Raw genomic sequence first — 11,010 nt, 5'->3', positions numbered from 1 at the left:
TCGAGTAACATGAGCTTTAGTACTCACAATTAAGTTACAAATTATTCTCCTGTTTGAAAATTACGCAACGGAAACGGATAACGCACATCTGACTGTTAGTAATTTACACAACTCTAACTGTTCACTACGCACTGGCAATACCAGATTTTCTTTCTTACCCAGCGGCTTTGATTAACACGTGGCCATCGCACTGAATAAGAATGGCGCACACATTATAAATTCTGGATATCATGACAACATACTGTTCGAAAGAAAAGGCCACCAATCTTTTTCTTTTCACTATCTTTTTTATTCCGATAAATTCTATAACCTAAACACACCATTACATTTTCTACAAAAATTACACATGAGAAACTCTGCCCAGTGGGCATGGCTTTACATTGGTGATTCTCTATCTTATGGTCTCGTAATTTTTTCACACTTCAGTAAACTTCCACACATGGAGTGCACCAGAGGCAGTCCAAAGGTGAATGTTTGGTGCGCGCTATTGCTCGATCGAATTATCGGGCCATTCTTCTTCGCTGAGGCTACCATCACATCTGCAGTGTATCTAGACATGTTGCAACTGTATGCTGTTCCTCAGCTGCTTCAGTATCACTCCGATGTCTTGTTTCAGCAAGACGGTGCACCGCCTCATTGGGGTTTGGACGTCCGTGCCTATCTCGATATGACCTTTCCTGGGCGATGGATTGGTCGTGATGGGCCAACGGTTTGGTCTCCACGCTCTCCTGACATAACCCCATTAGACTTCTTTTTATGGGGTTATGTCAAGGACGAGGTCTACCGAACATGTGTACCAGATCTTGAAACCCTGCGGCAACGGATAACCACAGTCGTTGAATCGATCCCTCCAGTGATGTTGGCTAATGTGTGGACGGAAACTGAATATCGCCTAGATGTACTACGTGCTACCAAGGGTGCCCATGTGGAAGTTTACTGATGTGACAAAAAAACTTTGATGGTTTGTAAACAATTAGACACCAGTTTCGTATTTGTATCTTACTTCTAGCCTTAGTTATCAATTTATATAATCAGGGAAAGACTTTTCGGACACCCTGTACTGGCTATATACTATCAGACTTTGGCTAAAACAACATCCACACAGTTTCCGAGGTAGCAAGATCCGACAAGTTCGAGAATTATCGCACGAACAGCTCAACCATTATTGCACCTAAGCTGCTGATAAGAATAATATGCATAACAATGGAAAAACTGAGGATCTATTTGATAACGAACCAGGCACCAGTGAGGCAGTTCTGACGTTGCGGTTGATAATGGAAGAAAGATTGAAGAAAAATCAATACACGGTTACAGGGTTTGCCGACATGGAAAAAGCGCTCGACAATGTGAAATGGTGCTTTCTACGGAAAGCTGTAGGGAAAGACGGGTAATACGCAATACCAGCAAGAACCAAAGGGAGCAATAAGAGTTGAAGACCAAGAACCAAATGCTGGGATTAAAAAGGGTGTAAAAGGGTTAGGTTCGAATGCAGGACGTTTTGATCTCTTGTTACAGACTCTACCCCTATACCAGGGGATCCACTCTTGTTTATTACAAATATTGAAAGTGATATGATTGTAGTTATTGAGATATATGTTAAAAAAGGAAGCCGTATGTTTTTTTCATTACTGTGCTGTTTACTACAATTACAAGAAGGTATTCAGAACAAAAACTACCAAGATGCTGTCGTGTGACATGTTTTAAACTTCATATAGATTGTAGGGGAACGGCCGTTACCATGGATCGGCGTAGAGTGTGGTCCACTTGGCGTTTCTCGGATTTGCCATTAAATATCGAACGCATCCGTTAGTGCAGATAGCACTTCTCCATTTCCTAAAACTTGAGTGATGCAGCTGTTGACACTGTGTGAGGAATAAATTTTATTTGTTTTTGAATGTCGAAGCTGGTGAACGGCGTCATTTTCAGCATATGTTTATACAGATACGCCAACGGGCTTGCCGCAGTGGTAACACCGGTTCCCGTCAGATCATCGAAGTTAAGCGCCGTTGGGCTTGGCTACCACTTGACTGGGTCACCGTCCGGGGCTGCCGTGCGCTGTCGGCAAGCAGGGTGCGCTTAGCGCTCGTGAGGCCAACTGGGAGCTACTTGACTGAGAACTAGCAGCTTCGGTCACGAAAATTTACGACTGAGAGATCGGTGTGCTGACTGCGTGCCCATCTATATCCGCATCCAGTGACGCCTGTTGGCAGAGGATGACACGGCGGTCGGTCGGTGCCACTGGGTCTTACGGGGCCTGTTCGGACGGAGTTTTATACAGACACGAGTAATATTATCGTAGTAGTATTAATACTTACGTAGTATAATAGAGATTATTGCAATAACGAGATATCACTAATTTAGGCCGGTTCCTCTTTCGGGCATTGTTTAACGTGCAGTGTCAGTCAGGCAGTAAGTGTTTAAAAAAAGTGTCACACATTCCTCAAGGATGTTCTATTTGTCAACAGTAGGAGAAAAGTCCCTGTTTGATACGTCCGGAAACCAGTATTTTTCGAGGCCTGGGCCAATCTGTTATCTCATACTCGTCTGTCTGTTATGTGAAAATAGCATTCTGACACACCATGCAGCCGTTCTTCTCAATGGATCACACGCTCTTTCAAGTATGCCTGACTGCATCATATGCACTGCTCACACGCTCCTGTAACGCCTATACATCGTCGACGCGTTGGGCGTACACGAATGCCTTTAAATGTCCGCATAGCCAGAATCCAACTAATTCAGGTCTTCGACCAAACCATCGCTGCGTGAGATGAAGTACTGTCCCACGATCCGTAGAAAATAAAGTGGTGCGTAAAACACAGTTACTGTCATTCTGTGAGGTTTACGTTCCCCAATAGCAAGTAATTCACCACGCAGAATTCGGCGATATACAGTGCCCGTTAACATGGCACAGTGTGTGGCCCCTATGAAACTGTCGCCAATGATTGTTGCCCACACACTGATACTGAAGCGATCTTGATGCGTCACCTCTACAATTGCTCGAGGATTTGTATCTGCCCACACACGCGTACTGGGTACTTTACTATGCCATCTCTTACAAAACCGCGCTTCATGCTGTAGATAAAATGCAGGCTGTGATATTCAATGGCCCCTATCTCAAAACATATTGGAATCTGGACACATAATTATAGGGACTGGTTGCCTTTGGGGAGGGGACCAAACAGCAAGCTCATCGGTCGTACCGGTTTAGAGAAGGATTGGGATGGAAGTCGATCGTGCGTATTTTAAAGGCATTTGCTTGAAGCGATTTAGAGAAATCTCGGTAAACCTAAATCAGGATGGACGGACGCGGGTTTGAGCCGTCGTCCTCCCGAATGCGAGTCCAGTGTGCTAACCACTGCTTCACCTCGCTTGGTACAGAAATTTTTCTCCTAGTTTTGATCAATAACACTTGCCGCAGGAAATGTTACACTGCTAAGTAAAAGACCATTTCGTCCATAAGGGATGTCATTATGAGGGCTGCGACTGTTGATGATTACAAATAAGTTTCTGCGTCACTAACTTGTTTATTTTGCCACTACGCGTTTCGATGGTTCACACCACCATCTTCAGGTCATAATTACCAAAAGACCCAGAGTCTACTCTGCTCTTGGTCTGCGACTGTGAAAATGTCTGTACTCTTCATCAACGCCAGCCGTCCGCCTCCGTAGCGTAGCGGTAGCGTTACCGCCTACCACGCAGGGGGCGCGGGTTCGATTCCCGGAAGGGGACTGTGTGTCGTGTGTCCTCCATCATCATTGACTCACAAGTCGCCGATGTGGCGTCACCTAAGGACTTGCAATACGGCGTCCGAACCCCCCCCCCCCCCCCCCCCCGCATGTGGCCTCCCGGTCAACAAAGCCATACGATCATGTCCATTTTCCATAAACGACAGCCATGGAAGGAAACAATTCTTCACCTGAAGATGATGGTGTGACCTATCGAAACGCGTAGTGGCAAAATGAACAAGTGACTGACGCAGAAACTGTTTCTATCGGCATTACAGTTCCTCGACAGTCGAATTCTGGTTCCTGGTCGCACGAAATCATTAGAGAACTGCTGTACGCACATCCTCATCGTCGCAAGATCTGCAATTGCCGTGAACCAATTCATCGATTGCCTGGACATTGTCGTCTTCGGTCGATCTCGGTGGCCTTCCTTCCTGATCTGCGTCGTCTACGCCTGTGCGGCCACTACTTCAGTACAGCGCGACATTGCGTTTGCTCCATATTACGCAAGAATTTCACGATGAGTCTGTGCGCAGTTTGAGTTTCGTCCACAAGAGTCGTACTGTCTGGCGTACTTGAACTTTGGGGCACGTTTCCAGTTGCCGCGTCATTTCACTCCCACACTGTGATGAACCTCTTACCCGTACCGCAACAAAACTGTGTCTGCAGGAAATCCAGAACATGTACACCATTCTGAAAAAGTGGTACTCTTGTTACATCGTGATATTAGCGTGGGCAGACAAACGTAACTTTTTGAATATTTTTGGGCTCACAGCGTAGTATACGTCATTATGAAACGTAATGAAAATGAAAGCTCCGAAACTAGGTGCAATAAGGAAATCATTGTACATTTATTTTACATGACAGGCCTATTTCGGTTTAATTGCCATTTTCAAGTGACCTGCGAAAATAACGTTGGTAAGATTATCTATACGTAAATCGTACTGTTTTTTATTTATATTTGCACTGGTAGTGACGTCTAATTGAAAGTAAGGACCATATTGTATCTATAGTCATTTTTTAAAACTTGTTGTAAATATAATAGCCGGCCGTGGTGGCCGAGCGTTTCTAGGCGCTTCAGTCTGGAACCGCGCGACCGCTACTGTCGCAGGTTCGAATCCTGCCTTGGGCATGGATGTGTGTGATGTCCTTAGGTTAGTTAGGTTTAAGTAGTTCTAAGTTATAGGGGACTGATATTATCAGAAGTTAAGTCCCATAGTGGTCAGAGCCATTTGAAACATTTTGAACTATAATATTTTTTTGTAGTTAAAAACGTAAGATACACCTTTTTGACAGATATTATGACAGTTCAGTATTTCGACCATTCTTCACTATGATGATATGTTTACAAAGTATAAACAGCTTACCAGAGATGATGTTACATTTCGTTGCTTTTATTTTGCTTTTAATTTTGTCTATGTTTGTGCATGTTTTGTTTTTCCATATCACTATCCCATTTCGTATTCAAAAATTTTTAGATAGTATTTATGTTTAAAGACTGTGTGTTCATTCAGAATTTCACCCAGATATTTTCTTGTATCAATATATGATTCCAGCTCTTTGAGAATGTTCATAGTACGTCCTTTCGGTATTCTGCGTAATATTTCAAACACAGTTTCAGTTTTCTCGGCTTTGTGCTGTTTAGGTTTCAGATGCGAATAGAAGATTGACGGATTACTATCACTGGTTTCTAGTGTGTTATTTAAAACTGATGTTACAATTACGTCCGGTTTGGCATGTTCTAAGATTTTGATTGTTCTTAAAAGTAATTTCTTTATAAGATTGTTATTTATACGTATTATGGTCGTCACTTCCAACTAAACATAAGCACAAATGCAAACGTAAACATAAAACAACTACGTTTTACGTATAGATAATCTTACCATCGTCATTTTCGCAAGTCAGTTGATAATGGCAATCAAGCCGAAATGGGGCTGTCTTGTAAAATATTAAATATATCCTTCAAGTACACGCGCTGTTTCTGGTAACGTACAGTCACACGTGGGGTCTAGAAGTACCCCAACAGTGTTTAGGTGTGCTTACAAGTAATTACTGGAAATAACTTGGATATTTTTATATTTACATAATAAAAGACAACGTATTTATTATTTCAGTCGTTTATTGTGGTTATATTAATCAGTCTTATCAGAAACTTTAAGCCATTTACAAAAACAGGTAATTTTGGTTTTCTGTTTGTATAGCTCAGTTAAAATGACATAAAAATCAACCAATACTAACTTCTAACTAAACTTTTTTTATTTTGTACAGAACTGGAGCATAAAATCAAATGAAAATTATAAAACAGAAAAAACTAACTAGACAAAAAAAATGACATCACGTTATGTGCCTACGAAATCATTCGTTTCCTTTAGCTTCACAGGACAAACAAAAATTGATTGCCTTTGAATGAGGCTTACAAATACATTGTTTGCAAGTGTTACATGTTAGAGAGCTCTTTTTATCTTTCAACCTTCGTCAAATATAACACCTTCCCTTTTTAGAAGCACTAGGACCAGGCTCATCTGCATTAGGCGTTGAAAACATTTGTTGTCTGCCAACCAATTTGCACATAATTTTCTGTACATCTTTGGCCAGCTTTGGGTTATTTTCTAATCTCCTGCAAACGTATGGCTTTACAAGACTCGTTGCAGTGGATTTTATATATTCTCTTCAGCTGACTTTTTTATTTGGATTAGAACCGACCCAAAGAACATATCCGTTAGCAAGAGAAATATTCAGCATTGCAGCAAAGATTGCATTAGGCCGTCTTCTTGTTCTACGTGAGCAAGAGTAATTTGAGCATTTCAAATCCAAGGCATCAACTCCTCCCTTAGTCGCATTGTAAAAGTCTGTAATTGCAGGTTTCTTCGATTGTTGATTTACAGACACTTCGTGGTGCATGGAAGATAGTAAAACTACACTTTTATACTTCTTTGGAACGAATGATACCAAGGTCTCGTCCCGAACAAATCCAAATAATGATGATTCAGTGGGTCTCTTTTATCAGGCAAAAACTGACGAGGAATTTCTTGTTTGTTTTATCGTATAGTACCCATGTATGTTAGTCCTCGTTTCAATAATTCGTCTACAAACTCAACAGACGTAAACCAACTGTCTCCAGTGATATTCCTATTAGTTTCATAAAATGGCTCTGCTAGTTTTAGCACATCCGGTTTTGGCAATGCGAAAGGGATATTTCTTTAGGTAAGCGGTTTACCAGAGTATATAAACGCATTACATAAGTAATGAGTTTTCGCATCGCAAATACACTGCATTTTCAGGCCATATTTTCCAGGTTTACTTTTGATAAACATTCTGAATGAGCACCTTCCTCGAAATTTTACCAACATTTCATCAACACATAAATATTCTGAACAAGAATAGTTCGCGCTACAATTGCTAATAAACTTATCTCTAGATTTTCTTTCTTCTCGTGTGCTGATGTCATCAAAGGTTACATTGAAATGAATGAATACAAATCTGTATATCCCCATTACACCTCGAAAAATGTCTCTTCCAGTAAAATCAGTCGCCCATAGCGATCGAACATTTTCATGATTTGACTTGAATATCGACGTAAACGGAAGTAATCCAAGGTAAGCTCGTAACTCACAGCAATCAATGTTGTTGGCATAATACGGCTGTAATAATGGAGGTGAATATTTGCCCTCAAGGTTTTTGTTGGTACAGTGCACGATAGTCTCAATCACATCATCTCTACAGGCGACATTTCACGTTTACAAGCAGCAGATCCTTTCAGTCTCGCGTTTTTCGTGCAATATTGTGTTGTCGTACACGAGATGAATGTGGGGCAGACTTACTTCATTTGAATCGGTTTTTACCGTAAAAAATAGTTCCCTGAGCTTTCTTCTTCACTAGAAGAAGAGCCTTCACTTAGCTCCATCTCTGAACCAGAAAGGTGTTCACTGTGTATCGAATCATGATCACTGATGTCGACAACATCTTCGTCTGGGTCATTTAGTTCTGTGTCTTCACCTTCTGAGTCAGTGCCTTCTTCCAGCAGTCGTGCAATATCATCACGAAGAAAGCGAGTCATTGTTGTAAATATACTGACATAAGAGGAAATTACCGTATTAGCATATTGTAAATAAATACTACGTAAATGCACGCGTGGGTTGTACAGGTACCCCAACAATGAAAAACAGGCACTTACTGTTGCGAGGGCGCAGTGCACGTCCACCTATTGCAAGCGTCAGCGGCACACTGAGAATACCTACAACGACGAGTCTCTAGTGCGCCAGCAATGGATATTATAAACCAAAAATGTAGCGTGGGGTCTGCTGAGACCCCAATCGGGTAGTTAAAGGATATTACATTATTGCGGCTAGTTTTGGCGCTTTCGTTTCCATTACTTACTGAAGTCCATTCGTGTGCGGGAAGTGACTTAAAGCACATTAACTACCCATTCCCCATGGACGAATAGTTCGGTATTACCACGTGTTATCTTTAATTAAGAAAGGGTGGAAGCTAGGGCAGAGTCCAGACCAGGCTGATTTCCACACGGGCGGCGTTCCTCGCGAGGTGAGGGTCACCAGCGGCTGTCAGCGGCGGCCGAGCGTCCTTCCCACGTGCCGCGCCTCGGCCGAACTTCCGAACAGGCGCCAGCCGGCACCTCCCGTCACGCCCCGCTGCGTCGATGCTCGGCTTTCACTGGCTGGGGCCGTCCTAACTGTAAAAATCGCTTACGAAACGCCCGACCGGTACGATGATGGCGAGCCGACTTTGGCGCCTGTGCTGTACTTCTCGGGTTCCAGTAAAGGACACGAGACTTATTCCAGGGCCCGAAGCGTTGCGACGGGCTTGTCCGCCATATGTTCTGCGTCATGCACTGACACATATGAGATGCCACTCAAGGGTTTCCGGCAAAAAGCACGAAAGATGCCGTGCGCGGCGGTAACGGAAGCTCCGTTTCAAGGCTGGCTGCACTCTGCCTGACTTCTCTGTACGTCTTCGCGTAACGCTGTCTCCCGAGATATGGTGCTTCGCACTTACACAGATGATACATTCAATAAACTGAGTCCTCTGAGATAAAAAACTAGTTTTGAGAAATGCGTAATTTTTTACTGCGGCAATAACTTTTTTTGTTTTGGTCATCAGATTTTTACCTGGTTTAATGCGGCCCACCAAGACTTCTCTCTTCGTCTCAGAGCAACGCCTACACCTAATGAAGTGTTATAGGGAGTGCTAAAGCGCCAAGCTCGAACAAACAACACCTAAATCAGAAAATACAATTTGCTTATTCATATGATCCTGCAGATTTTATGTATTTCTTCAGCACATCCGTAACAATTCTGAGAAAGTTCAATAAATGGTAACAAATGAAGAGTACAATTTTGGACTTGTAAACTGAGCACTTTAATTGAAGGTAGTAAAGTATTAAGATTCGTCAAATGCAAACAACTGCACAATGCAGTTGCATTCAGTCCAGAACCGCGCTGCTGTTACGGTCGTAAGTTCAAATCCTGCCTCGGGCATGGATGTGTCATGTCCTTAGGTTACTTAGGTTTAAGTAGTTCTAAGTCTAGGGGACTGATGACCTCAGATGTTAAATTCCGTAATGCTTAGAGCCATTTGAACCATTTGAGTACAGTTGGAGAATTAGAAATTGAACATTTAAACCAAAGACAGCAAACTATTATCCTTCACATCAGTCCGGTGGTTCTGTTTCAGTATAGATTAAAAAACAAAGTGTTAACTAAAACAGATAGAGAAAAAAATTCTGTTAGCAGCCGTTGCAGACCAATGAACTAACACAGTAAGTTATCAGCTCAGAGCAGGCAATGAGCCATCTTTAAAGAACACTGTGAAACAAATGAGCAAGAGATAAAAGATGGCCGGCCGTGGTGGCCGAGCGGTTCTAGGCGCTACAGTCTGGAACCGCGCGACCGCTACGGTCGCAGGTTCGAATCCTGCCTCGGGCATGGATATGTGTGATGTCCTTAGGTTAGTTAGGTTTAAGTACTTCTAAGTCCTAGGGGATTGATGACCTCAGAAGTTAAGTGCCATAGTGCTCAGAGCCATTTGAACCATTTTGATAAAAGATGTACAAACAAATTTAGGAAACAACGCCCAGGTGCTTCAATTACCAATACTGTAACATATTTAACCGTGCATAGCCAAGCCAGCCCGAATAATACTCCTAAATTACAAATCTGACTCGAACCAAATAAACAGGGATATTTGTAATGTAAACAGACAGTAACCCTCAACAGTGCACATAGTTTGCCTTTTTAAAATTCATAGAAAATTATATGAATACAACTTGAATTAGAAGGCCGACGCAGCTTGTAACCTCTCCACAGAAATAAAGAAAAAGAGTCAATGATAATAAAAATGAGCCAAGTGTAACTTCTCCGCACTAAATATTGTTAAATAAGAATGCAAATTGGAGCCAAAAACCACACAATAATATTGATTAAATAATTAAACATGAACAAAATGTAACCTCCTAACAGTAATAATAATATCTGGTAAATTTTATAAGGACAGCAGCGCTGACCTTCGGCCCTGTATTCTGAATAAAAAAAGCAAAAATTCTTACCTCAATAAAAAAAACTGCATCTATATCTGCTCTTATTTATCGACACAGCTTCGTGCAATGCTGGCGTATATTTAATTTTGATTCTTGGAGGAAATGCATAGGAAATATTCTTTAAATTGAAATGACTGTTTTTCTTTAAAAGAGTTACTTTATAAACAAATATTATTGGGGCGTTTTTGAACACATTAATTACAATTAACATACATTACTAGATGTGCGCAATGCTGCTTCATTACCTTCTACAACAATACTCATCGTCCACCACAATCCTGACCAGAGTTGCAAGAAGAACACGCCTGCTCAGTACAACCGTCCACTCGCTACTACTGTCGACTGACTACTCCCTCAGCCGACTCGCTACGCCGTATCCGACTGACCACTACTGCAGACTCGCGCACACTAGCGCAGACTAACTTCTACTGCCGACTCGCTACACACAACAACTGTCGTCTCGCGCGGTCAAGCGCAGACTAGCAACGATAAATAACTCTCTGGTCAGAGATTCTGTCATGCCTCGCCATCGCTGGTAATGAATACATACGTGTTTCATAACCCTCCACTGGGGGGCAAAAATTTGGCAGCGATGGTGAGTCATTTGGACTTGCCATGAGCAACAATTTTTTTTAAATTAATTAACTTTTACAATCACAGAATATGTACATATATATAGGTGCAGACCATGAAATAAAATATAGTGCACATGCACTGAGCACAGAACATATC

Source organism: Schistocerca nitens, chromosome 6, assembly GCF_023898315.1.
Source record: "Schistocerca nitens isolate TAMUIC-IGC-003100 chromosome 6, iqSchNite1.1, whole genome shotgun sequence".
NCBI lineage: Eukaryota > Metazoa > Arthropoda > Insecta > Orthoptera > Acrididae > Schistocerca > Schistocerca nitens.
Note: the sequence above shows the minus strand (reverse complement) of the source record.